Source organism: Protopterus annectens, chromosome 7.part0, assembly GCF_019279795.1.
Source record: "Protopterus annectens isolate FY-2018-M chromosome 7.part0, PAN1.0, whole genome shotgun sequence".
In the NCBI taxonomy this organism is placed as follows: domain Eukaryota; kingdom Metazoa; phylum Chordata; order Ceratodontiformes; family Protopteridae; genus Protopterus; species Protopterus annectens.
Genome location: NC_056739.1, coordinates 52,930,565 through 52,956,811, shown reverse-complemented (window position 1 = coordinate 52,956,811; position 26,247 = coordinate 52,930,565).

Genomic DNA, 26,247 nt, shown 5'->3' with positions numbered 1-26,247 from the left:
AGCCTGGTGGGTGGTACATCTGTGTCTCTCACTATGAAGTTACCTATGATGTGGATATACTGTCACCCTGTCCTGGAACAGCCTGGTGAGTGGTACAGCTGTGTCTCTCACTATGAAGTTACCTATGATGTGGCTATACTGTCACCCTGTCCTTGCACAGCCTGGTGGGTGGTACATCTGTGTCTCTCACTATGAAGTTACCTATGATGTGGATATACTTTCACCCTGTCCTTGCACAGCCTGGTGGGTGATACATCTGTGTCTCTCACTATGAAGTCACCTTTGATGTGGATATACTGTGACCCTGTCCTTGCGCAGCCTGGTGAGTGGTACATCTGTGTGCCTCACTATGGAGTCAGCTGTGATGATTATATATCATGATCCTCTCCTTGCACAGCCTGGTGAGTGGTGCATCTGTGTGTCTCACTATGGAGTCACCTACAATGAGAATATACTGTGAGCCAGTCTTTGCACAGCCTGGTGAGTGGTGCATCTGTGTGTCTCACTATGGAGTCACCTACGATGAGAATATACTGAGAGCCAGTCTTTGCACAGCCTGGTGAGTGGTGCATCTGTGTGTCTCACTATGGAGTCACCTACGATGAGAATATACTGAGAGTTAGTCTTTGCACAGTCTGGTGAGTGATGTATCTGTTTGTCTCACCATGGAGTCACCAATGATGAGAATATACTGTGACCCTGTCCTTGCACAGCCTGGTGAGTGGTGCATCTGTGTCTCTCACTATGAAGTCACCTATGATGTGGATATACTATCACCCTGTCCTTGCACAGCCTGGTGGATGGTACATCTGTGTCTCTCACTATGAAGTTACCTATGATGTGGATATACTATCACCCTGTCCTTGCACAGTCTGGTGAGTGGTACATCTGTGTCTCTCACTATGAAGTCACCTATGATGTGGATATACTATCACCCTGTCCTTGCACAGCCTGGTGGATGGTACATCTGTGTTTCTCACTATGAAGTCACCTATGATGTGGATATACTATCACCCTGTCCTTGCACAACCCAATGAGTCATGTATTGGTGAGTCAGTTATGAATAGGATACTGGATTGTTTGGAAGTTTGATCAATGTAGTTTTGAAGTGAGTCTGTGTGACTCTTTATGTGTGTTTCATGATGGGTGCTGCCTGCATTGTCTGTTTCTGAGATTGCTTGGGGTAAGTGTTTCCTGTGTTAGATATAGGAGGGCTTTAGGCTTTAGTTAAGTTATATTTAAGCACATCGGCATATGTAGGTCTACGTGTTTGGTCTGAGCTGTGTGCAGTTAGTTCAGTGTGCTGTTATGTGGTACTAACACCTTCCATGTAAGTTGTCATTGTTTTTCCCCCATTAACTTTGACTAATTACTTCTGTCACACACTGTGTCACTTTGTTTAAGTAGTGGGTAGTTTTCAGTGAACATAAATACCTATTTCATCCAGTCTGGTTGTACTGACAGTTGCAAAGTGCAAGTCCATGGCTCCAGGAGCTTAGTAATGTGGGTCGAAGGGGGAGGAGTGCCTATAGGGTTTGAAGTTGATTAGTGCCTGTGAGGTTTGCAGTTAATTACTAATACTTTTCTGGTAATTGAGATAGTGCTGGTTAACATACAGCTGCATACAGCTAGGAATCTGATATTTTTTTTCTTTCACCAGAAGCAAAACATTAGCAGTAATCCCAAGATGCTTCGTGAGAGGTAGTGTTAACCCAGATGTGATGGGTTTGATATACATGCTATAGGCTTCTCGTGGTAGATACCCTGGACAGAACCTACTGCAGCTGGACCGAACAGAAATCCAAGCTGCACAAAGACCCTGAAAAGGTTCTCACCAAAATTGCAACCAAAGAAATCAGTGAAAGTCCCATACATACAGCACAATCAGAGACCAGCAGGGGTTAATACCCCTCTGCTCCTTTTGGCTATTATGAAGCAAATGTCCTGCTTTCTATGATCAGTAATCTCCAAGATGGCTAGGAAATAATATTCCTCTGCTCCATCTCTCACCAGGAGCAAGACAGAACAATAATCATACACTGATTCCTGAAAAGCAGTTCCAAGGCTCCCTAGTGACTGGTAGTCTAGTCCTAGATGTCATAGATTTTAAAATAAAATCAAAAGGGAAAAACTGGACTAATACTGTCAGTACTGCTGTGTGAACTAAATGAGTGGGAGGAAATGAAACAGAGGCTAACTCAAGCTTTAAGTGTCTGTGGTGAGGGCCTTCCCAGTTTGAATTGTTGGTGCCCCGTAGAATCAGCAGATGAAATAAGCCTGGGAGGAACTGCCAAAGTCAAACGTACAGTTGGGGCATGAATCTCAAAGGAAACTAAATGTAAAAGCACAACAGGGACTGGATGGGTGGATGGAAATAATCTGGTGCAGTCAAACACTATCAAAATTCTCACAGCATTTGCAGCTAAACAGGAATGCAACTAAATACCCTAAATGAGAAATCTTACTTACCAGCTCCTCCCACTAATTAGGTGGTTTTAATCCCTTAACAATCAGTAAATGGAAAAAGATATTTTTTTCTAAGACAACCTAGCCAAAAACTTCTAAAACTCTGGGGAAAAAAACTTTAAGATAAAAAATAAAATACAATACGGTATGTATTTCTGTACTGCTGTCTGCATGTATGATTTGGCAAAATTTTATGCCGGATACCCTTCCTGATGCAACCCTCCCCATTTATCCGGGCTTGGGACCAGTACAAAGAAATGCACTGGCTTGTGCATCCCCAGTGGCTGGGTGTTTTGGAGGTGAAAAGAGTGTTGGATAGAGCGATGTTTATGAAGCTGGAAATTGATGGTGCAATGATGAATGCTGTTAGTGCATATGCTCCACAAGTTGGGTGTGCGATGGATGAGAAAAAAAACATTTTGGAGTGAGTTGGATGAAGTGGTGATGACTGTACCAAAGGGTGACAGAATGGTGATTGGAGCAGATTTCAATGGGCATGTTGGTGAAGGGAACAGAGGGGAAAAGGAAGTGATGGGTAGATATGGTGTTAAACAAAGGAATGCAGAAGGTCAGATGGTAGTGGATTTTGTGAAAAGGATGGGCATGGCTGTGATGAATATGTATTTTAACAAGAGGGAGGAGCATATGGTGACATACAAAAGTGGAGGAAGATGCACACAGGTGGATTATATTTTATGTAGAAGAGCCAGTCTGAAGGAGATTGGAGACTGTAAGGTGGTGGCAGGGGAAAGTGTAGTTAGGCAGCATAGGATGGTTGTTTGTAGGATGATGTTGGTGATCAAGAAGAGGAGGATGAGTGTGAGGGCAGCACCAAGGATCAAATGGTGGAAATTGAAAAGGGGTAATTGTGAGGTGGAGTTCAGGGATGAGTTAAGACAGGCACTGGGTGGCAGTGAAAAGTTACCAAATAGCTGGGTAACTACAGCAGAGCTAGTAAGAGAGATGGCTAGAAAGGTGCTTGGTGTGACATCTGGAAAGAGGAAGGAGGACAAGGAGACCTGGTGGTGGAATGAAGAAGTACAGGAGAGTGTACAGAGAAAGAGGTTGGTGAAGAAGAAGTGGGACTGTCAGAGATGAAGAAAGTAGACAGGAGTATAAGGAGGTGAGGTGCATGGCAAAGAGAGGTGGCAAAGGCTAAGGATAAGGCATATGATGAGTTGTATAAAAGGTTGGACACTAAGGAGAGAGAAAAGGACCTGTACCGATTGGCTAGACAGAGGGACCGAGCTTGGAAAGATGTGCAGCAGGTAAGGGTGATAAAGGATAATGAGGGAAACGTACTCACATGCATGTGTTGAACAGATGGAAAGAGTACTTTGAGGGGTTGATGAATGAAGAGAATGAGAGGGAGAGAAGGTTGGATGATGTGCGGATAGTGAATCATGAAGTGCAATGGATTAGCAAGGAGGAAGTAAGGACAGCTATGAAGAGGATGAAGAATGGAAAGGCTGTTGGTCCAGATAATATACCTGTGCAAGCATGGAGGTGTTTAGGTGAAATGGCAGTGGAGTTTCTAACCAGATTGTTTAATGAAATCTTGGAAAGTGAGAGGATGCCTGAGGAATGGAGAAAGTGTTTTGGTACCGATTTTTAAGAATAAGGGTGATGTGCAGAGCTGGTGTAACTACAGAGATATTAAACTGATCAGTCACAGCATGAAGTTATGGAAAAGAGTAGTAGAAGCTAGGTTAAGAAGGGAGGTGATGATTAGTGATCAGCAGTATGGTTTCATGCCAAGAAAGAGCACTACAGATGCGATATTTGCTCTGAGAGTGTTGATGGAGAAGTACAGAGAAGGTCAGAAGGAGTTGCATTGTGCCTTTGTGGATTTTGAAAAGGTATATGACAGGGTGCCTAGAGAGGAGTTGTGGTATTGTATGAGGAAGTCAGGAGTGTCAGAGAAGTATGTAAGAGTGGTACAGGATATGTACGAGGGTAGTGTGACAGCAGTGAGGTCTGCAGTGGGAGTGATGGATGCATTTAAGGTGGAGGTGGGATTACATCAAGGATCAGGTCTGAGTCCTTTCTTATTTGCAAAGGTGATGGACAGCTTGACAGATGAGATCAGACAGGAGTTCCCTGGACTATGATGTTTGCAGATGACATTGCGATCTGTAGTGAGAGTAGGGAACAGGTGGAGGAGACCCTGGAGAGGTGGAGATATGCTCTAGAGAGAAGAGGAATAAAGGTCAGCAGGACTAAGACAGAATATATATGTGTGAATGATAGGGAGGATAGAGGAATGGTGAGGATGCAGGGAGTAGAGGTGGCAAAGGTGGATGAGTTTAAGTACTTGGGATCAACAGTTCAGAGTAATGGTGAGTGTGGAAGAGAGGTGAAGAAGAGAGTACAGGCAAGATGGAGTGGATGGAGAAGAATGTCAGGAGTGATTTGTGACAGACGAGTACCAGTAAGAGTGAAAGGGAAGGTCTACAAGAGGGTAGTGAGGCCAGCTATGTTATATGGGTTGGAGACAGTGGCATTGACAAAAAGGCAGGAGTCTGAGCTTGACATGGCAGAGGTGAAGATGTTAAAATTTGTACTGGGTGTGACAAGGATGGACAGGTTTAGGAATAAGTATATTAGAGGGTCAGCCCAGGTTGGAAGGTTTGGAGACAAAGCCAGAGAGGCAAGATTATGTTGGTTTGGGCATGTGCTGAGGAAGGATGCTGAGTATATTGGGAAAAAGATGCAAAGGATGAAGCTGCCAGGTAACAGAAAAAGAGGGAGGACTAAGATAAGGTTTATGGATGTGGTGAGAGAGGACATGCAGGTGGTTGGTGTGACAGAGCAAGATGCAGAGGACAGGAAGAAATGGAAACAGTTGATCTGCTGTGGTGACCCCTAACAGGAGCAGCCAAAAGAAGAAGAAGAAGCATAGAGTGTTGTACCAAAGTGCCGTGCTATTCACAGGCAAAGATATGATGTGCTGTTCACAGGTAAGGGTATGCTGTGCTATTCACAGGTAAAGACACGCAATGCTATTCACAAGTGAGGGTATGCTGTGCTGTTCACAGGTAAGGGCATGCTGTACTATTCACAGGTAAGGGTATGCAGTGCTATTCACAGGTAAGGGTATGCAGTGCTATTCACAGGTAAGGGTATAATGTGCTATTCACATGTAAGGGTATGCAGTGCTATTCACAGGTAAGTGTATGCTGTGCTATTCACATGTAAGGGTATGCAGTGGTATTCACAGGTAAGAGTGTGCAGTGCTATTCACAGGTAAGGGTTTGCTGTGCTATTCACAGGTGAGGGTATGCTGTGCTATTCACATGTAAGGGTATGCAGTGCTATTCACAGGTAAGGGAGTGCTGTGCTATTTACTGGTAAGGGTATGGGATGTTATTCACAGGTAAGGGTATGGAGTGCTATTCACAGGTAAGGGTATGCTGTAGGATAAGGCACTATAAACAGGCTTACACCATGGCACATAGATTGCACTCTATGCACACAATATAAAAATGAATGGACTCCTTCATGATCATATGCTGTTTAAAGACATTTTAGCAAAGGCGTATGGGCTGGTGTCTATGTAAGTTATGGAACTACACCCATGTACCCACCATTGAAGTATTGCCTCTGACCTGATTAATTACCCCCTCTACACTGTTTTCAGAATTGATCCCTCAATTACAGGAATAAAACTGTCAGGAAAAATAATTCCTTGTGGGCAAACAATCTGCTACCACGACCACATATAGTAACACTCCAAAGCAGTGATGACCCCTAACTTCAGGCAATGAGAGAAGAGAAACAACTACAGCCGTACAATACAATGATAATTATCCGCAGCAGCTGTACAATACAATGATAATTATCCGCAGCTTAATGAAATGTCAGTAAACATCACTTTTCTAAATAATTTACAGCTAATTGCTAGTAGTATGTTTACTCCAGTACAATGATCATCTCTTCACACATTTTGTCTAAAGTTTTGGAGTCATACCTGCATAAATCTGTATTTGTTGCACTGTAAATGAGCTGTGCAAATGTTTGAATCTTGTCATGTGATGTAATATTATAGTGATTTTGTCGTAATTTCCACTGCTATGTTAACAAGAAATGTGTATTATTGATACCTGTCCTGTGACAGATATGCAACATTTGGAGGTAATGCTTTGCTTATTGATTTTGACCACATTGCAAGCTTTACAGTAAACACAATTTATGCACAACTGGGTTAGGGAAGAACTCTTTGTCTTATGGATGGGAAGCCTGTTCCAGAGAAGGGGCAGTCTATGAGACAGTAACCATTTGAAATATCGAGACCTGCTAAAGTCAGTTCCAAAACATGGAGACTGAATGGCTGGAAAAGAGTACTGACATATACCAAGTCTGAGATGGTCATTTTCCAGAATATTCCCTTTTCCTTGGTATTCATAAGATTTATCAGAGTATCAAGGCAATTTACTTTTGTAATCATCAATGCCTTGTCAATACCCACACTCAGGCTGACTCCACCCAATAAGAGCTATTTAGTCCCAGGATAAATTTGGAGCACCCATCAAATCATTCATGCTCTGACTGAAGGATGCTAATTATATATCACACCACTTAACCTGTAGGGGCAGCTTTTTCTAGACAAGGAGAAGACATTATTCTAGAGAAGGAGGAGGCAGGTATAATTAATATATAGTTCTAGTGCATTCTATTTTCTGTTGGTGAAGATTTAAGTTTGCTAAAGCATTCATTTTGTAGAGATGAAGGAGGTGAAAGACAACCGAGACTCTAATGGCATTGTAGGTAAGGCACAAATAGCTCCTCAAAAGTCTTTAAGATACTGAGTAAACAGAGCTTCAAGCCTTTCTTGGTAGCTTCAGGTCTTAAGCATAAAGTGTTCTTAGTCAGGAACATCTGGGGCTTCTATGGTTGTTTGATATGCTGAGAGAGGTACATCACTCAACAATGCACTCTATTATTGTTTTCCCATCATTACTGGCTTCTAATTTATGTAATAATGGATTTATAGCTATTATATATAGAGGTGAAGAAAAAGAGGACCCTGTGCTATTATTGAATTTAATTTTAGTAGAAGTATCTGCATTTTTAATATTAGTCAGGTAATTTATAATATTGAAGAAACATAAGAATAAACTTTAAATTGAAAATAATAAAGACTTTTGCTTCATCATAGCTTGCCATTGAAGGTTACCTCACATTCAGCTCTCATAAGCTTATGACATTTCTTCTTATTATCCTCTTTGGAAAAAACATGTACCCATGAATTACCACATAGGTGGCAGTACACTAAACATCGAAAGTGTGATGAGAGACTTAGGGACACAGGTGGACAGTGGTCTCACTTTCGATAACCACATCGCCATAACAGTCAGGAAATCCTTCTATGTGGCACACCTCATCACTAAGGGCTTTTCATCCAGAGAAAAGGAGGTCATTGTCCCACTGTACTCATCTATCATTAGACCCATTATAGAGTACAATGCCCCGTTTGGTATGTACCTCACAAGACAGCTGCAACAGTTGGAAAGGCCACAGAAATACCTCACTAAAAGAATCACAGGCCTAAAGCAGATGCCATATGCTGACCATCTAAAAAAACTCCAGCTATACTCTGTGGCATATCGTCTACTCTGAGGCGATCTCTGCTTAACATACAAGGCCATGTCAAACCCTGAGCTGTTGGGCATACTCCACTTAAAGAAATCCCAATCCCTCAGAGCCACACACTCTAGGGACCTAAACCTTGTCATCACAATAAACAAAACATGCTGGAGGGATAGGTTCCTGACCCAGAGACTCCCCATACTCTGGAATAGACTGCCCATACATGTCAAGCAGAGCGCCTCATTGGTCCTCTTCAAAAGAACCTTGACGATTGGATGGGAGATAGGAAATTCACCCCGGGGATCATGTCAGTCGCCCTGCAAGACAGGGGTCCAGAGAAGTAAATACCGTGGAAAGAAATATCCAGGGAATTGTTATGGCTAGGCTTGTATAGGCTCTAGGGCCGATAGCCTAATACCAACCTATGAACCTATGAACCTATGTGTATAATGTTAAATTGCTTAGGGCAAATTAAACATTCAAAGTGGTTAAGAATTATGTTATAAACTACCACTGGGGTAATTTTATAACCATCACTGAAGATTGTAATTAAATGATGACGATCGATCTCATGTCCAGATTTCCTCATTTTTATATGTACTAATCTAGCCACTGTCATTGACATTGATAGTGGTACTGCATACCCTGAAATAGTAAGACAATTACAGTATTTTGGTAATTATGAACTACGTCTTCTACAAAAAATATGTATGTCCGCAATAGTGGGCTATCAAGGCAATAGTGCTTAATTTTTTAAGATAAACTTTTTTGCAATCCTGCTTCCTTTATGAAAGGTTAAAATGTACTTTCAGTCTGAGATTCAGGTGTCTTTTTCAGCCATTCATGTATAACATCTTCACCCTGGTCTTATTCCTGATATATAAATAATTTGTTTCAAAATATTTTCTGTCTATTCATACGTGTTCATCTGGCATAATGGTTTGATCATGTTCCTATAAGTAGACTTCATACTTGCTATTTTTTGTAACCTAAGCTGATTTGAAACTGGCTTACTAGTTTTCCACCCAAGGATGAAGGTATTAATATTAACAATTCATGCTTTTTGAAAACAATATTATACAACCTTTCTTCTACCTTTTACTTTCTCTGTAAAAATATCTTTCCAGACTTTTATATATGTGTCTTAGACATATTTCTCAACTGTAGAGATTTTCTCAGAATGTCCAGATTTTTGCCTCATATTTTTGGTCTGTTTTTCATAAAATTGTGATTTGCTGGCAAATAAGTGAAAAGTCATTAAAGACTAAAGTTAAAACATAATGACTTGAGTTTCAGACTTCACACCCTTCAGAAAATTCATGCAAATGCAAAACCTGTTATTCTATCAACTTTCTAAGTTTGTAAGACTACTATTTGAAAATTGTCCCTAATTTTGGGCCTTTGTCCCCCTTTTATTTATGACTTTGTCCAGATTTCTTGCTCTAAGAGGTTGAACGGTATGGTAAGATGTTCTGACAGATTCAGCTGTGTCTGTACCATTCTTTCTCTGTTGTATTTTAATTTATTTACTAAATTGAAAAGAAAAACATTCAGACCAATAGATATATTAATAACACTGGCTAATTTATATGTACATTATTTTATTTTGCTGACTCATATTTGGATTTGCCCACCATGTCTTTATGAAGAAAAATCACCTTAAGTCTGGAATTAGAAACTATCCTCTCTACCATAAATGACTAATAGACAGACAAGTGACACTTGTTGGTAATCAAAACATGCGAATCAAGTAATCAGTTGCTAGAAACAAAAAGAAAAGTTTCTGAAAAGACAGACTGAATAACTAAATGGACATTCTCTGTACTTCCTGATTGTTCAGTCTCTAAGTGTCATTCCTGTGTTTTGTGATAAATGATCATAGTAAAGCAGTATTCTGGGGCCTCATTAATGGGCCGAGCACAAGCTGTACAGGCCCTGCTCCTACAATGCAGTATTTTGTGATTCAGAGACATGCTAACCATGAAAGACCTCATTATTGTCTAAATTGTCTATGTTTGAGTTGCAGTTATTACCACAACATGCAGAAGGTGGTAGTTAACTACTGTGGCCACATTGTGTAAGCATATGCAATCCCCCTTAGTCACTGTCTGACACATACACACACTTGTACATATTGAAACACACAAACGCCATCCAGTTCTATTATCATCTATTAATACCGTTTTGTAAATGTATTCAATAGCTTTTAATGTAATATATTTTTACGGTGGCTGGAGAGACCCACACTGACAAAAAACAGGTAGGGGAAATACACTGAAAAATAGTCCAGAAACATCACACTTTTTCTGCATTTCCAAGTATGTCACATGGTCCTTGAAGGGCCCTCTATATGTCATATTCAAAGCCAGAACATTAAGTTCAGTCTATGTGTCTGATAAGATTTGAAATGTTAGGATCAGTATTTAACAAATAATTTTTGAAATAGCTGGAAATACAAAACAAGATATGATATGATATGATATATTTTTTCCACAGAACTTTTTGTAGCCGAGCAAATTCCTTCCCTGCATCACCACCTTCTGCCAAATGTTCACAGACTGACATCTCAATGTCTTCTATTTTATTACAAACTTTATCTTTTTATTAGCTGATAGTGCATCTTTGACTTTTCAGTATTAAAAAAATACAATAACACATTTGGGAACTGAAGAATAATATATGTTTGGGGTTATTCTAGGTGCAAGATCTAATGTGACTAAAAGATTATCAGGCACATCTGACAACTTGGATAACTTTTGTATTCAGGATTATAAAATATGCCTCTCTGGTATTCCCAGAAATGTTACATTTTTCTTTCTTCTTGCTTGTTTCCCAGCTAGACTTCCTTTCATTAATTTATTTTTAACTGCAGATTTTGGAAAATGTTTTTAACTGATCACATTGAAACAGTACTGCTTCACATTTATCTGTTGCTAATTGTAGATATCTTTCTGTTTGTAACATCTCACATGTATTTGTCAGCGTGGTGGTTGCTTATGTTACTAATTCAAGTTTATCTAACTAAATTGGTACGTACTCCAATAATTCCATTATTGACAGCCAAGGCTGATCTGACTCAATGTTTTGCTGAGCCTCTTGAATTTTATTATTCTTGGATGTCTTGGGATTAATATGAAAAACAATATCCTATGTGACATTATTACTGTGAATGATCTGAGGTTTGATAAGAGTAACCTGTTTTGTATTAACTGTCTCAGTAGGGCTAGTGTTTAAAACTTAATTTCTTTTGTTGTGATAGTTCCTCTCCCCTCCTTTCATCTAATACGCAGAACGCAGGCTGTAAAATGGAATGATGACTGCTCTGCCTTCAGTACAGTATCAGAAGGAGTTCCTCTGGGATCAATTCCAGGTCCACTTTTATACACATTTTTACTAATGACCTACACACAGCTAGTAAACATGCAGGCATCTTCCAATATGCAGATGAATCCACTAAGCAGTATCAAAACACTTCAAGATGTAACAGTGCATTCATTCTTTTCCACTGAAAACTGACTGTTTAATTCCCAGCTCTTTCTAAATCCCAAGAATACCAAAATAATATTAGTTCTCCCCAAGTACCTAGCTAATCAAAAATCCACTTTTACTATACTCTCAGCTGACAATCCTACAATGGAACACTTGTTGCACACTACACTGGTCAGAGTTACAATAGATGAAAATATGCAATTTGACTTGCACGTATCACAAACTGTTAGCAGAACTTACTACAAACTAGAATTCCTATACAGGACCAAACCCTGCCTCACCGATAACACAAGCAAACCCATAGCTACAACATTCCTGCTATCCTCCCTTTTATATGCTTCGCCAGTCTTTACTAACCTACAGACCTCCATTCAACAGAAACTAGAATAATGTTACAAAAAGGTAACATTTGCAGCCATCCATTGCTATAGAACTCAACACTGCCTGTCACATCACCAATTGAACTGGCTAAAGCTTCCTAATTATCTAACAATACCTCAACTGCTGATAACTAGAAATCTCATCTATAAACCCAAGAAATGTCCCATTTTAAAATCTCTCATTCATCCCAACAGTCGAAAGAGGGAGCTGCTTTCAGGAGGTAAACTATGACTGTCCATCACAAAATTTGACAATATTGCTGGTGATGGTTGTTTTTCAAATTATGTCTTTAAGGCCTGGAATTCAATACCTTTCTCTCCATGACAACTTACTAACCCATGTGACCAACAGCTGACTTCGCTCCCGTCTACCACCAGGCTAACCCTTTTCCGTATAGTATTTCACCAAACCTCATTCTTTCTCTTCATAGGTTCATAGGTTCATAGGTAGATACTAGGCTATCTGCCCTAGGGCATTTATAAGCCTAGCCAGCATGTATTTGGCTTCCGCCTCCCTATTAGATTAGCCTACTGTGCCTCTGTAAAGTAGGTCAGAGAAGGTACCCTTTTAAGATTAGTTTACTGTGCCTCTGTCTAGCAGGGACACAGAAAAGATCCCAGGGGTGAATTTGCTATTTCCCATCCACGCGTCCAGATTTCGTTTGAAGAGGGTCAGCGAGGGGCTATGTCTAACATGAATTGGGATTCTATTCCAGAGTGAGGGGAGCCTCTGAGAAATGAATCTGTCCCTCCAGCATGTCCTATTTATTTTTGTGCTGAGGTTTAGGTCCCTGGAGCATGTAGCTCTAAGGGACTTGGATTTTTTGAGGTGGAGCATGTTCATTAATTCTGGGTTTGACATGGCTTTGTACGTCAGGCATAGATCGCCTCTGAGTAGGCAGTAAGCAACTGAGTAGAGCTGGAGTTTGTTTAGTCGAGCTGCATAGGTCGTCTGTTTGTAGCCCATGATCCTCTTGGTGAGGTCTTTCCAGTTGCTGCAGGTGTCGGGTAAGGTACATCCCAAAAGGGGCATTGTATTCAATTATGGGCCTGATGAGTGATCATATGAATCTCCTTTCTGAACTGTCACTCTCTCCCTAACTATCCATCTTCCAAACCACTGACCTTCCCTCACCTGAAGCACATTCTGTCACTGTCTTTTAACCCTGTCCTAACTGTATTTGAACTGACTCTTGCTCATTCCCAAAATGGGTGATGGTTACCTGGGCAAGAATGAAGAAACCATATAAGTCTCACCTCCATGGAATGAATGGGCTTAACAGTACAAGTCTCACCCCCATAGAATGAATGGGCTCAACTGTATGAGTCTCACCCCATGGAATGAATGGGCTCAACCATATGAGTCTCACTCCCATGGAATGAGTGGGCTCTTTGGGTACAAGTAGAGGAGCTGTCAAGTGGGGGACTTGTGGAGAAAACAGGCTCAAAGCATGCCATTCAGGCAGCAGCCAATAAGAGCTGGTAAAAATATCATTAAACTGGTCTGCCTTATTCTGATATTTCTTTATTGCTTATTTATTTCATTTTTTATTGACATTTGATTACTGGGAAGGAGCCTGGTTTCAGAGGAGGCATGTGGAGAAAAGCTCCAAAGTTTTACAAAAAATTTAAGTACAATAATTTTACAGTCTTTAAAAATAATAAAATAAAAATACATTTTATACATTTATACCAAATTACATATAGTATGAAAACATTGGTTAAGAATAGATTAAAGTTATAAGACAATGATTTAATAGTTAGAGAAATTTTAGCCAGTTTAGAGAAATTAAAGGTAAGTTAGTATACTACAAACAATAACTGCAATATGAAGTGAGTGAAAACCAGGCTTATTATATATTTAGAAAAGGGTCTATGTAATAGTAATGAAACATCAATACCTTGAACATTACTACATCAAGAAGAAATACACAAAATGTGAAAGTGATGAATGTTGATAATATAGAACCACATATACACAAACAGCATAACATTAAAGGTAAGTACTACAGAATACATGGGATGTGTATCTGTGTCGGTTTGCTTTTGAAAGGTTGAAAGTCGAATTGTCGAACTACAGTTGTGCAGAAGTAAGTTTTCAAATTTCTGGATAGGCAAAAACATTCGCTCATTGCAGATTTGGCATTTTGGGTGCGGAGTGCACTATAGTGGGGATCAGGAAATAGACCCTTTCCCCCACTGTAGTGCGACCTCAGAGTTAGAATATTAAAGTAGGGGTGTGTGGGGAGCACAGCCCCCCCTCATGGGGGGTGCAGGGGGCTTGCTGCATTACATTGTGTTTTCAATATCAGAGTTCGAAATTCAGAGAATCTGCTGTTCGATTTGCTGAGTTTCAAACTTCCGTGATGTTCGACAAGCAGGAATCTGATTTTAGGTTCACCCAACTGGCTTTTCGCAAAAACGATTTTCAACCTTTCAAAGGTAAACCATTTGCGTTACATGCTTATGTTTTCTGCACTATTTACCTTCAATGTTGTGTTTTGACGTTATCATCATTCATGATTTTCAAATTTTGTGTATTTCGTCTCCATGTTTCCACATTGGAGGTATTGATGTTTCTTTATTGTAATATAGACCCTTAGAGAGAAAGCCAAGGGAGAGAAAGTGATAGAAGTAAGGAAGTGAGTGAACAAGGGAGAGTAAGGAGATGTAGGTATGAATAGATATTTGCTCACATTTAGGGATATAGGTTATCCTGGTGTTGAGCCAGAACAGAGCCAGTTTTTGGCTAGGAAGTCTTGATGTTAGGAAGGGTATTGACCTGGTGTTAGAGATAATGAGTACCAGCCCTTAACAACATGGTACGAATGCAGACAATGCACAGCAAATGTCATCTATCTGGGGACCCACAAGAGTTTTTGGTCACTGGATCATAATGACTGATTAACAACGTAGTTGGGTAGAATGTTATTTAGTGCTAGACAATCAGATGGATTCTGGGTAATTTTTTATGTGGTAAGAAACTGTGGATATGTTAGTTGACAGAGGTAGTTATAACTAATTTAGGTTTTAGGGCTATACAGTGGTGGGTTCTGAAAGGGGTATTAGCTGCAAATTTAACATCTTTGTTATAACAGTGTTCAAGTTTTGATTTTTGTTATGCCTGAAGGTTGCTAAGGATGGGGGCACCATAAAGAAGTGTGGGGAGGAGACAAGTAGTGAAATTGTAGCTTTAGTTGCATTGATGGGAAAGTTTCTGCCTCTGACCACAAAGACTTCAGATACTTTGGACCGTAGAGGAACATCACTTTAACTTTCTCAGCACTCATACCCTTAAGACGTTAAATCAATTTCAGGAGTTACTACACACTTATCATAACAGCTGCAGTTTATCATCAAAAGAGGCTAGCACCACATTTCCAGTATAGTATTAAAGGTGGCTAAATCCATTTTCATGGGAGGCATGCTTATTCCTACCATAGAGTTGTATCTATATCTAGTTGTATCCAGCTCTTAGCCAATATGCAGATGTCACAGACAGTCCTAAGTAAGGAATGCAGATTCATATGTTGTTCTCTTGAAAAAGACCATCACTGCACATCCAGGGAAAAAGCTGGGAATATTGCAATCTAGTATACAAGTGTTTTTCTCATCCATATGTTATTATACCACAGATACTGCATTCCCACCCTTGATAAATGTACCAAACCCCTATGGTCATTAGCTCAAATATCAATCATCTTTCTGTAATAACCCCTAGAATGTCACACAAAAAAATATTTTTTGGGCCTAGGTTATGAAATGCCCTGTCAGAAGATATAAAAGGTATACCAACACTCTCCAGTTTTAATATGGCCACTAACTTATTTAAAGAATGATGCAAAATGACACACAATGTAAAGGCAGTTCAGTTATAGCATAACTATTTGTCTGTATGACAGTTACTTATGCTCTGTGCATCGTATATACAGCTCTGTTAGAAAAATAACAATATAAGCTCAGTAGGATGCAGGTATACATAAATGTATTGTAGCTTTAGTAATATATTCTCTGTTGTGCAAACACATAAAGGAATTCATTTGGAGTGTGTCAAAGGAAAAATAGCTTCAAAATGATCAACACACGGCAGGTTCAGGTTAAGGCACTTTAATCTTGCAGCAAGGAGACAAAAACATGCTAATACAGAGTTTGTCTAACTAGAATCAGGAAGTGTAACTATTTTTATATATTTCTTACAAGGTATTGCCTACTAAGCTGACGTAATAAATCACAAGTTCTTTCAATATTATTTCTCAGCAGCTGTTTGTCCATGATTTTCGGCTGGCATATCAAGTTTACAAAACAAACTTCCTAAGAAAAACAACGTGGCCTTGATGACCACCGGTCAGATACAACTTTTACTATGCAATGTTACCATTCAAGGTACTATGGCTAATTCGAGCACAAAGCAAGTACATTTTACAGTTCATTTCTTCAAGCAGTCTTTTGTCTGAAGTATCTCTTCTTTTCTGCAGCTGTGCATGTTCTCATAACACGAACAGGGCTGATTGTTCATATTCAATCACATTATAGAAAACAGTATTGTTCTGTTCACTCACTATTCATTCATTTTCCTGACCTAGCAAATAATCACCTGCTTCTCAGTACATTTCCAAAAGGCATAAACATGAATTTTGCTGTGCTAGCAAATACTAGGTCAGAGAACATCTTGCAATTTCAGAAAGCATACTGCAGTTTGAAAAGCATCTTATAATCTCATACAAAATTAAGCTGTACATAAAATAGAATGAAATGTGTTAATACTTTTAGCTTCTAATAAGCAGTAAACATATACATTAATACATATTTTTCTAACATTTCCCCCCGTTAATACTTTTTATTTTATTTCAAAAGCAAAAACAATTGCTTCTTCTCCTAAGTGTTCAGAATTTGCAGTTAAGAGAGTCATTCAGTTTAAACTTATGAAAGTGTTTCATTTTTCAGCAGTTCTTCAATTTTAGTACCTTGATATAAAGTCTCAGAAACTGACATGTCTATAAAATCTTTGATCAATCTTTTCATGCAGGGAATACCACAACAAACACACACTCCTAATAGGAGTAATCCCACACAAATGGCAATCAGGACGTTCATTAGGATGCTACCCCACCCCCCAAACAAATTCTGGAAAAAGTCCGTCAGTGGGTTTTGGCCTGGTTTGGTCATGGTCGACACCTGCTGAATTAAGTTGAAAAAACACACCTCCAGCAGCAAAAACGACCAATTTCAACAGAAAGGCTGCAGAATAGCCAATAACAAGTCCATATGTCCACAATAAAAATGATTTTATTCGATAAACAAGTTTAAACAGACTTAAAACCAGAGTGATAAGCGCTTTTGTCACTAGGACTTCAACAGATTTTAAATTAAAGTCAACCTTATATGGAAAGCAAGGCTCTGGGCCCATCAGCTTAAATATGTCGTTGTTACTTTTTAACATTGACCAATTGTTGGAAATAATTTTCTTCACAACTTCTGCTGTTTCCCCATAAGTGATTACCATAGCCTGTGAATAATCTTTACACACTCCCCTACTTGTTTCTACCTCTTCACAACCCATTCCTAAAAGTGGGATGTATCTTTCATTCCAAAGGGAACATACCTCATCCTTTATGATGGTTACCAAATCGGGGGGGGGTACCCCCTTTCCGTAAACATTGACCTTACCTTATTAGTTTCTTCCTCCAACATACTAACATCCGAACACATCCTCACCACCCTCACCATTTGTCCTTTGACTATGTTTTTCTTGATGTAAAATGGGTGGTTACTAGAAAAATCTAGATAGTCGTTGGAAAAAGTTGGTTTCCTGTACACTCTTGATGTGAAACATTTTTTAACGTAATCTTTAATAATGGTCACGTCCAAATAATTAATTTTGTCCGGGTTACCTTCACCCGTGAACTTGAAATAATCACATAAGTTATTGATGTAATCCAAAAATGTTTGAAAAAGGGTACCATTGTTCCACAAAATGAACTAGTCATCTAGAAACCTGAAATATATTGACCATTCATCTTTGAAATGGGAAGTAAAAAGATATCTATTCTCCCATTCAAATAAAACTAAATTAGCAAATATTGGGGTGCAGCTGTTACCCATTGCCACCCCTTGAGTCTGCTTGTAAAACTCCCCTTCAAATGTAAAAAAAATATTTTTTAAAATTATTTCCATCAATTCAATCAAAAAATTAATCATTTTACCCCCTAGGTTGCTATGTTTGATTAATATGTCTTTAAAAAATTCCAAACCTGTTTCGTGGGGAATGGATGTAAATAAATCCACTACATCAACAGTAGTGAAATAACTTTCTTTGTTGAAATACTCACTCTTGCCAGCTATAATCAATCTATAAGGGGGGTCCTTTACATCTTTGTGTGTTTTAGGGATCCCAAAACAAACTGGTATCGTAGGGTGTTCTAAGTGTAAAAAATTATACACCTCCTCATTAATAGTTCCCTGTAGTAATGCATCCTCCAGGAAATACTTCATTTTACTATAACTAATGTTAATTTCATTCCTGGATATTGTGTCGTATTTATTAGTATCAGTTAAAATACTGGTTATCTTGTTATCTAAAATTTAGGGCTGGTATTTTATAATCAACTATCAGTGTATTGTGTAGGAAAGGGTAGTTTCTTGTGTACAAGTGTATATGTGTATATATATCTATTGTTTTAACATGAAATACTTATTTGTATTATAAGTTACACAGTTTTAACTGAATTTTAGTATATATATATATATATATATATATTTATTTTCTCAACAAGGTAATTAATTTATTAATAGATAGTCACATGATGTGCATTTGATGTATTTAAAGCTTTTTGTATGGAGTATCACTAGATCTGTTGAAGTCCTAGTGACGAAAGCGCTTATCACTCTGGTTTTAAGTCTGTTTAAACTTGTTTATCGAATAAAATCGTTTTTATTGTGGACAGATGGACCTGCTGAATTACTTCAAGATGGTCATTTATCTCATGCTGGTTGTCAGGAATATAGGAACAGCACTCCTCTTTTATTAAAGCACACGTACCACCTTTTGCCACTAGGGTGAAGTCAAGAGCCATGCAGTTTTGAAGCACAACAATTCTCATAGCATTCAGTTCATCAGTCATTAACTCGAGAGCAGAAAACGTTGCATTACTCATTACTTCAAGAAGTTTGGACAGTTTTCTCAGCTCCCAAATCGATTTCACTGCGTCATATGCAGGGGCTATACCTGCCCATGATATGATAGTGTCACTCAAGTCCATGTGTGTCAGTTTATCTTTGTTTTTTACGGAATTATGGTTTCTCCAGCCTGCTTCGATTTGTCCCACTGGATTTTCAGGCCCTCTGATTGGATTTCCGGTTTTCTTAGTTTCATAGTTTCATAGTTTCATAGTATAGTACTAGGCTATCTGCCCTGGGGCATTTGTAAGCCTAGCCATAGTGATGTGGCTTTTGCCACCCCATGAAATGGTACAAAAAATGTACAGAAAAAATTTAGAATACTGTGCCTCTGTTTAGTAGTGACACAATGAAGGTCCCCTTATATAATAGAATTAGTTTACTGTGCCCCTGTCTAGCAGTGACACAGATGTGACCCCTGGGGTAAACTTACGATCTCCCATCCACTCATCAAGATTTTGTCTTGAAGCGAGTCAGTGAGGGGCTCTGCCTAATACGAACTGGGATCTTGTTCGAAAGCATGGGAAGCCTCTGGGTTATGAATCTATCCCTCCAGCATGTCCTATTCATACTTGTGCCAAGGTTTAAGTCTTTAGCTCTCGTGGTCCTGATGGATTTGGATTTTTTGAGGTGGAGCATGTCCATCAGATTCTGATTTGACATGGCCTTGTATGTCAGGCAGAGATCACCTCTGAGCAGGCGGTATGCTACTGAATAGAGCTGAAGTTTCTTTAGTCTGGCAGAATAAGACATATGTTGGAGACCCTTGATCCTCTTGGTGAGGTACTTTTGGGGTCTCTCCAGCTGTTGCAAATGTCGGGTGAGGTGCATACAAATGGGGCATTGTACTCAATCATGGGTCTGATGAGGGAGGAATATAGGGGTACAATGACATCCTTGGATCTGGATGTGAATCCCTTCATGATGAGGTGTGCAAGGTAGAATGTTTTTCTAACCACTTTGGCAACGTGGGTGTCAAATGAGAGGTCACTGTTGACTTGGGTCCCTAGGCCTCTGATTACTTTTTCTGTACTCAGTGGGTTGCTGTCTATGTGATAATTTGTGGGTACTTTGTTTTTCCCAAAGGGGATGACTATACATTTTTTGGCATTTAGTTTAAGGCCGTGACTACGGCATCAGTTGTCCGTTTCAGTGAGGCCTTTTTGTAGGATGTGTGTGTCTGCTGGTGTATCGACTATGGCGCCTAGTTTGCAGTCATCTGCGAACTTTGTCAGCCACAGCCCTCCCATGTTTGCTTTAACATCTGAGAAGTAAATGCCATACAAGAGGGGTCCCAGGACAGATCCCTGTGGGACACCACTTGTGACTGGCTTTGAGTCTGACATTGCTCCAGCGATTTTAACTTTATGGGTTCTGTCCTTTAGCCAGTTTGCAACCCATCTAGTGACATAAGGGTTTACTTTTAAGCTGTTGAGCTTATCTATGATGCCTGAGTGGGGTATTGTGTCGAAGGCCTTAGCCAAGTCCAGGTATGCTGTATGGACTGCTTTGCCCTCATCAATGGCTCTAGTGACTGTTTCAAAAAAGTCAACCAGGTTTAAAAGGCAGGACATGCCCTTTACAAAGCCGAACTGGGCGGGGTCAAGTGTCTGTAGGTCCCCTATGTCTCTGTTTATGAGTTCCATAATGATTCTTTCCATAGCTTTGCAGACCAGACTGGTTAAGCTTATGCGGCGGTAGTTTCCAGGGTCTGTAGAGGCACCCCCCCTTGTGGAGTGGGACCACTGTTGCTGTACGCCAGTGTTCGGGTACATATCCCGAAGTAAGGCTAAGGTTAAATAGCATTTTTATGTGTGGGTTTAGCTCCTCTTGGAGTTCACGTAACACGCAACCCGGGATACCATCAGGTCCTATTGACGCTGTGTTTTTTGCTTTGTTTAGGGCGGTTCTCACTTGGACATCTGAGATGACAGGGAGATTACATTCAGCTGGGATAAGTATTTCTTCTTTTGGGGGTGAAGGAGGGGAGAAATTTGCACTGAACCTGTCAGCCAGATTGCTGGCAATATCTGTGGGTTCAGTGTATTTTTTGTCGTTATGAACCAACTCTGAGCATATCTGAGGGTTTCCGCCCAGGTTTCTAACATAGCTGAAGAAGGCTTTGTGGTTATCTTTAGTGTCCTTAGCGATTTTTCTCTCAAAGTTGGCCTTGGATGTTTTTATGAGAGAACATAGTTTTCTGCTAATGTTGATCAGAGATGTCTTCCCTTCATGGGATTTTGCTCTGACATGCAGTAGCTTCCTTCTTTTGTTATACAATTTGTTTATGGCTGAGATCCACCAGACAGGACGCTTACCTTTGGTGGAGAGGGACTTGGATTTGTTTGGGATTGCATGATCCATGCATTCTTGGAGATGTCCATAGAAAGCATTTGTGAAGGATTCGGCATTGTGAGATGTGATATCCACTGGCACAGTGGGCTTAAAGGATACCATCTCAATCTTAAGAAGAGTGAAGTCTGCTTTTGAGAAGTTTTTCACTGTGGTCTTTTGTGCTGGGGGTGGAGGTGGGATATGTATATCCAGGGTGATTAGTTTGTGGTCAGATCTCACTAGTGAGGGGTATACTTCCGGTGTGGAGCATTTTGTCCCCATGTTTGTGATGATCAGGTCTAGTATATTATCTCCCCTAGTAGGAGAGGTGATCAGTTGTTCCAGTGCATTTGAATTTATGAATTCCAGGAACCTTTGGGCTAGGGTATTAGGGCTAGAATAATGTACCCAATCTATGTTTGGGTAGTTGAAGTCTCCCAGTATGATGGTATTTTGTGATACATTCATATCCTCCAATGTCTTCAGGAAGGCTGAGTGGGGTTCTTGGTGACCTCTCTGACATTTCGAATTCTTCCCTGAGGCAAAACTGCAGTGTGTCGTATGGCCAGAACCAGGTAACCCAAAAACAACTGCCGGTCCAGTTCTCTGGTAACCATTTGTATGCCTTTTTTCCACAAACAAAATAACAGTTATCTACTTTAGTATTAATATATACTTGCCCTGCATGAAACATTTTCTTATCAATAATAGATAGTTGTTTTAAAAGAACAGGATTACGCTGTATTTCATCAATAGTCTTATGAATCGACTCAAGGTATGAGTCATAGTTTGCATCACAAATATAACCTGCATTATTAGCTTTGGTATAACATTTGTAAGGAACAGTCACATTACAATTACTCCAACCTACCTGAACAGTATCATTTTTGTAAAAACATACAATTCCCTTTTGTGTAACAGGCAGGTACAATGCTATTTTGTCTTGTGATTTTACAGTTGTAGTATCAAAAAGCAAATTTTCCAAGGTCTCATTGACCCCTAGGGGGACAACAGTCATTAATAATCCCCCGTATGCTGTCGGTATAGCTGTGCAGATCCAGCAATTCGAAACATTAAATGTTTCAGCATACACATATTTAATTGCTTGGTAAGTGTTAAAGTTCGGATGCCAGTCTATGAATGATTCAAGTTTATTCAGTTCAGCTCGTGTGGCCGGAAAATGGAAAGGCCACAACAAAAAGATTAATGTTATCAGTATGGCCAACAAAATGATCATGCAATACTTCTGAGGTTGTTCGGCGTTTCTATTTGCTCCGTATCTGGTCATTTTGTTCTTGTGTAACAGTAACAAGTTGTTTGTCCAGTTCAAAGTTTTTAACCAATTTACAGTGTGTCAGATGAATCCAGGATGCTCGCTCTGTGATCTTGACTGCGGTGGGTGTTGACAGTAGCACTTGGTATGGCCCTTCCCACTTCAGTGTGGTCCAATTTCTTTTCTTAATGACTTTCACCCAGACCCACGTGCCTGGGACTACTGCTGCTTCCAATGGTCTGGTTTGTTCTTTATCTGAAACAGAATTCAACTGCAAAAGTTGTTTATTACTTAGAAGTCATTTCATGTATTCTCCAAGTGAACTGTCAGCCTCCTGGTCTGCAGGCATGAGAGGTTTCCACTGAGGTATATAATATGCCCTCCCAAACAGTATTTCAAAAGGAGTTAACCCCTTTGCATTTGGAACAGTTCTCATACTCAACAGTGCCAGAGGCAGGCAGTGCATCCAGTTCTTCTGTGTTTCACTAATCAATTTTCTAAGTTTGTTTTTCAAAACCCCATTATGCCTCTCTACTAATCCTGCGGATTGGGGGTGGTATGCACAAGGGTTCTTTAAGGAAATTCTGAAATATCGGCTCAACTGTTGTATGGTTTGATTTACAAAGTGTGTGCCATTGTCACTGTAGATCTTTTCCGGTACGCCAAATCTAGGAATAATTTCTTTAACAAGGACTTTTGCAACAGTAGCTGCATCTGGATTTTTGGTCGGAAAAGCTTCCACCCATTTGGAAAACATATCTATAATGACAAGACAATATTTCTTATTTTCACATTGGTTAATTCTGTGAAATCCATACAGATAGTATGGAATGGGTACGGTAGTGTTGGGAAACTCCCTTGCTTAGGCTTCAATGCCCCTTGTGCATGATGCCTGTTACAAACATGGCATGCTGCACAAACTTTTTTTGTGTAGTTTGTAAATCCATATGCAGTGAACACACGGGTCACGAACTGTACCAACCCCCCTGTTGAGACGTGGCACTGCCCATGGCTCAACAAAGCTGCATATCTAAACAAGTTAGATGGCAAAATTGGTTTTCCTTCTTTGGAGATGTACATCCCTTTCTGTCTTTCTACATTTGTAGTAAGTGTCTGCATTCTTTTTAACATTTCTAAATCTAAACACTCAGAAGGTTATAATTCCTCACTCAAAAGAAATACTTCTGAAGCTGCAGCTGCCTGTTTTGCAGCTATATCGGCTCTCGCATTACCTTTTGAAATCCTATCCTGTTGCTTGGTATGAGCTACACATTTACAAATAGCTACTTTCTGAGGTAACTGAATAGATTCTAACAAATCTAAAATTAATTGCACATGATTAATTGGTTTACCAGTAGATGTTATCATTCCTCTATTTTTCCACTGCAGCGCAAAAACATGTACAGTAGAAAAAGCGTACTGGCTGTCAGTAAAAATGTTCACACATTTACCCTTTGCCAAGGTACATGCCCTTGTCAAAGCAATCAATTCTGCTGCTTGTGCAGATAAATTGTGTGGTAAAGACTTTGCTTCTAAAATATCAGTATTAGAAACTACTGCATACCCTACTAGATTCTGTCCTGTAGGACCCCTTCTGCATGAGCCATCCACGTAATATGACACCTCGGCATCATCCAAGGGAACATCCGTTAGATCTTTTCTAGGCAGTGTCTTTTGCTCAATTTCCTGCAGGCAGCTGTGTGGTGTGCCATTCGCAGGGGTCGGGAGCAAGGCAGATGGGTTTAAAGTTGTACATCGTTCAATTGTCATATGAGGTTGGCTCAGCAGTATAGTCATACAGGAAAGATGTCTAGCAGGAGAAAGATATGCTACTTTTTCTTGTAGTAAAATTATTGTGACTGCATGAGGCACTGTCAATGTGAGAGGGTGGAACAACACTACTGAGGCCGAAGCCTGTACTGCCATTGCAGCTGCAACTACTGCTTGTACACAGTGGGGCAGGGATCGCGCCACTGGGTCCAGTTGTGATGAATAGTAAGCTATGGGGCGTTGCTTATCCCCATGTTGCTGTGTTAACACTGATGTCATGTAACCTTGTTTACAATCTACAGTTTGGAAAAAACGTTTATGATAGTTTGGTAATCCTAAAACTAATGAGGATGCTATCAATTGTTTCAGTTTGCAGAAAGCTGATTCTGCTTCTGGTGTCCATTGTAATAAATCTTGTGCTGCCATAGGCTTCTTGTATATCAAGTTGGTCAGTGGAGCAGACTCCAAGGCATAGTTTGGAATCCAACTCCGACAGAAATTAATCGTGCCCAGGAAGGACATCATTTCCTTCTTGGTAGTCGGTTTGGGTGCTTGCAAAATTGCTATTTTTCTATCTTCATCTAATGTTCTGCCTTCTTTAGATATTACATATCCCAGGTATTTAACCTGCTTTTTCCAAAGCTGCAATTTTTGTTTACTTTATGTCCTTGTGTGACTAAAAATTGTAGTAATGCTATGGTATCTTCCCTACATTCTTGCTGGGTGGGGGCTGCCAGCAGGATGTCGTCTACATAAAGTAAAATTTGGCTGTCTCTTGATGGGCTAAATCCTGCCAAGTTGCTTGCCATCTCTTGTGCAAATATTGTTGGGCTTTCACAATACCCCTGTGGTAGTTATGTGTATGTATACCTTTTCCCCTGAAATGTGAATGCAAACCAATGATGGCTGTCAGGGTGTATCGGTATTGAAAAAAACGCATTGCTAATTTCTACCACAGAAAAATACTTCTGTTGAGGCTTCAAATCATTCAATAGGGTGTGTGGATCTGGCACCGTAGGTGCTCTAGGTATTACTGCATCATTTACAGCTTGTAAGACTTGGACCATACGCCATTCTCTGTTTGCTTTCCTAACAGGAAATAAGGGTGTGTTACATGGCGAATCGGTCAGTACTCCTTCCTTAAGTAAGGCTGCTATTATAGGTTTGATTCCTACTTCTGCATCCTTTCTTAAGGGATACTGTCTCTTTTGAGGCCTAAATGCTGATTTTGGCGTAATAGTAACTGGTCCTGCTGTACGGATTAGCCCTACATCTGATTTCCCTGTTGACCAGAGAGTTTCTGGTATGTTCCATAAAGCTTTTTCTTCCTCTTCTAGTAAGAGTGCTGTCCTCACTAGACCACAAGTGTACAGCTGGGTGAGTCTGTGTTTTCCAATTTAACATTTGTTTCTGTAGTCCCTGTTCCGACAATTCTAACTCTATTTGTTTCTCCCACTTTGTGACTTTTTCTCCAAGATCTGCCCATTTCACATTCTTGTCTTTGGTTAAACTAACATGTGGCAATCGATTTGATTTACAGAGTGCAAAGAATTCCTGGGGCAATGAACAGTTGACTACACTGTTCCCTTCTGTGTCCCAGTACAGATTACGTAATACTAATCTGTTTGCATGGTTTTTAAACAGTTCTTGCTCATATTCCTTATCAGGTCCTGGTGTGCTACAGTAATACAGAGTACAGTGCAACAAATGCTGTTTATCAGTGTCAAGGGAGGGGGATTTACTGATGGCTATGTTCATCAGTTCTTCGGT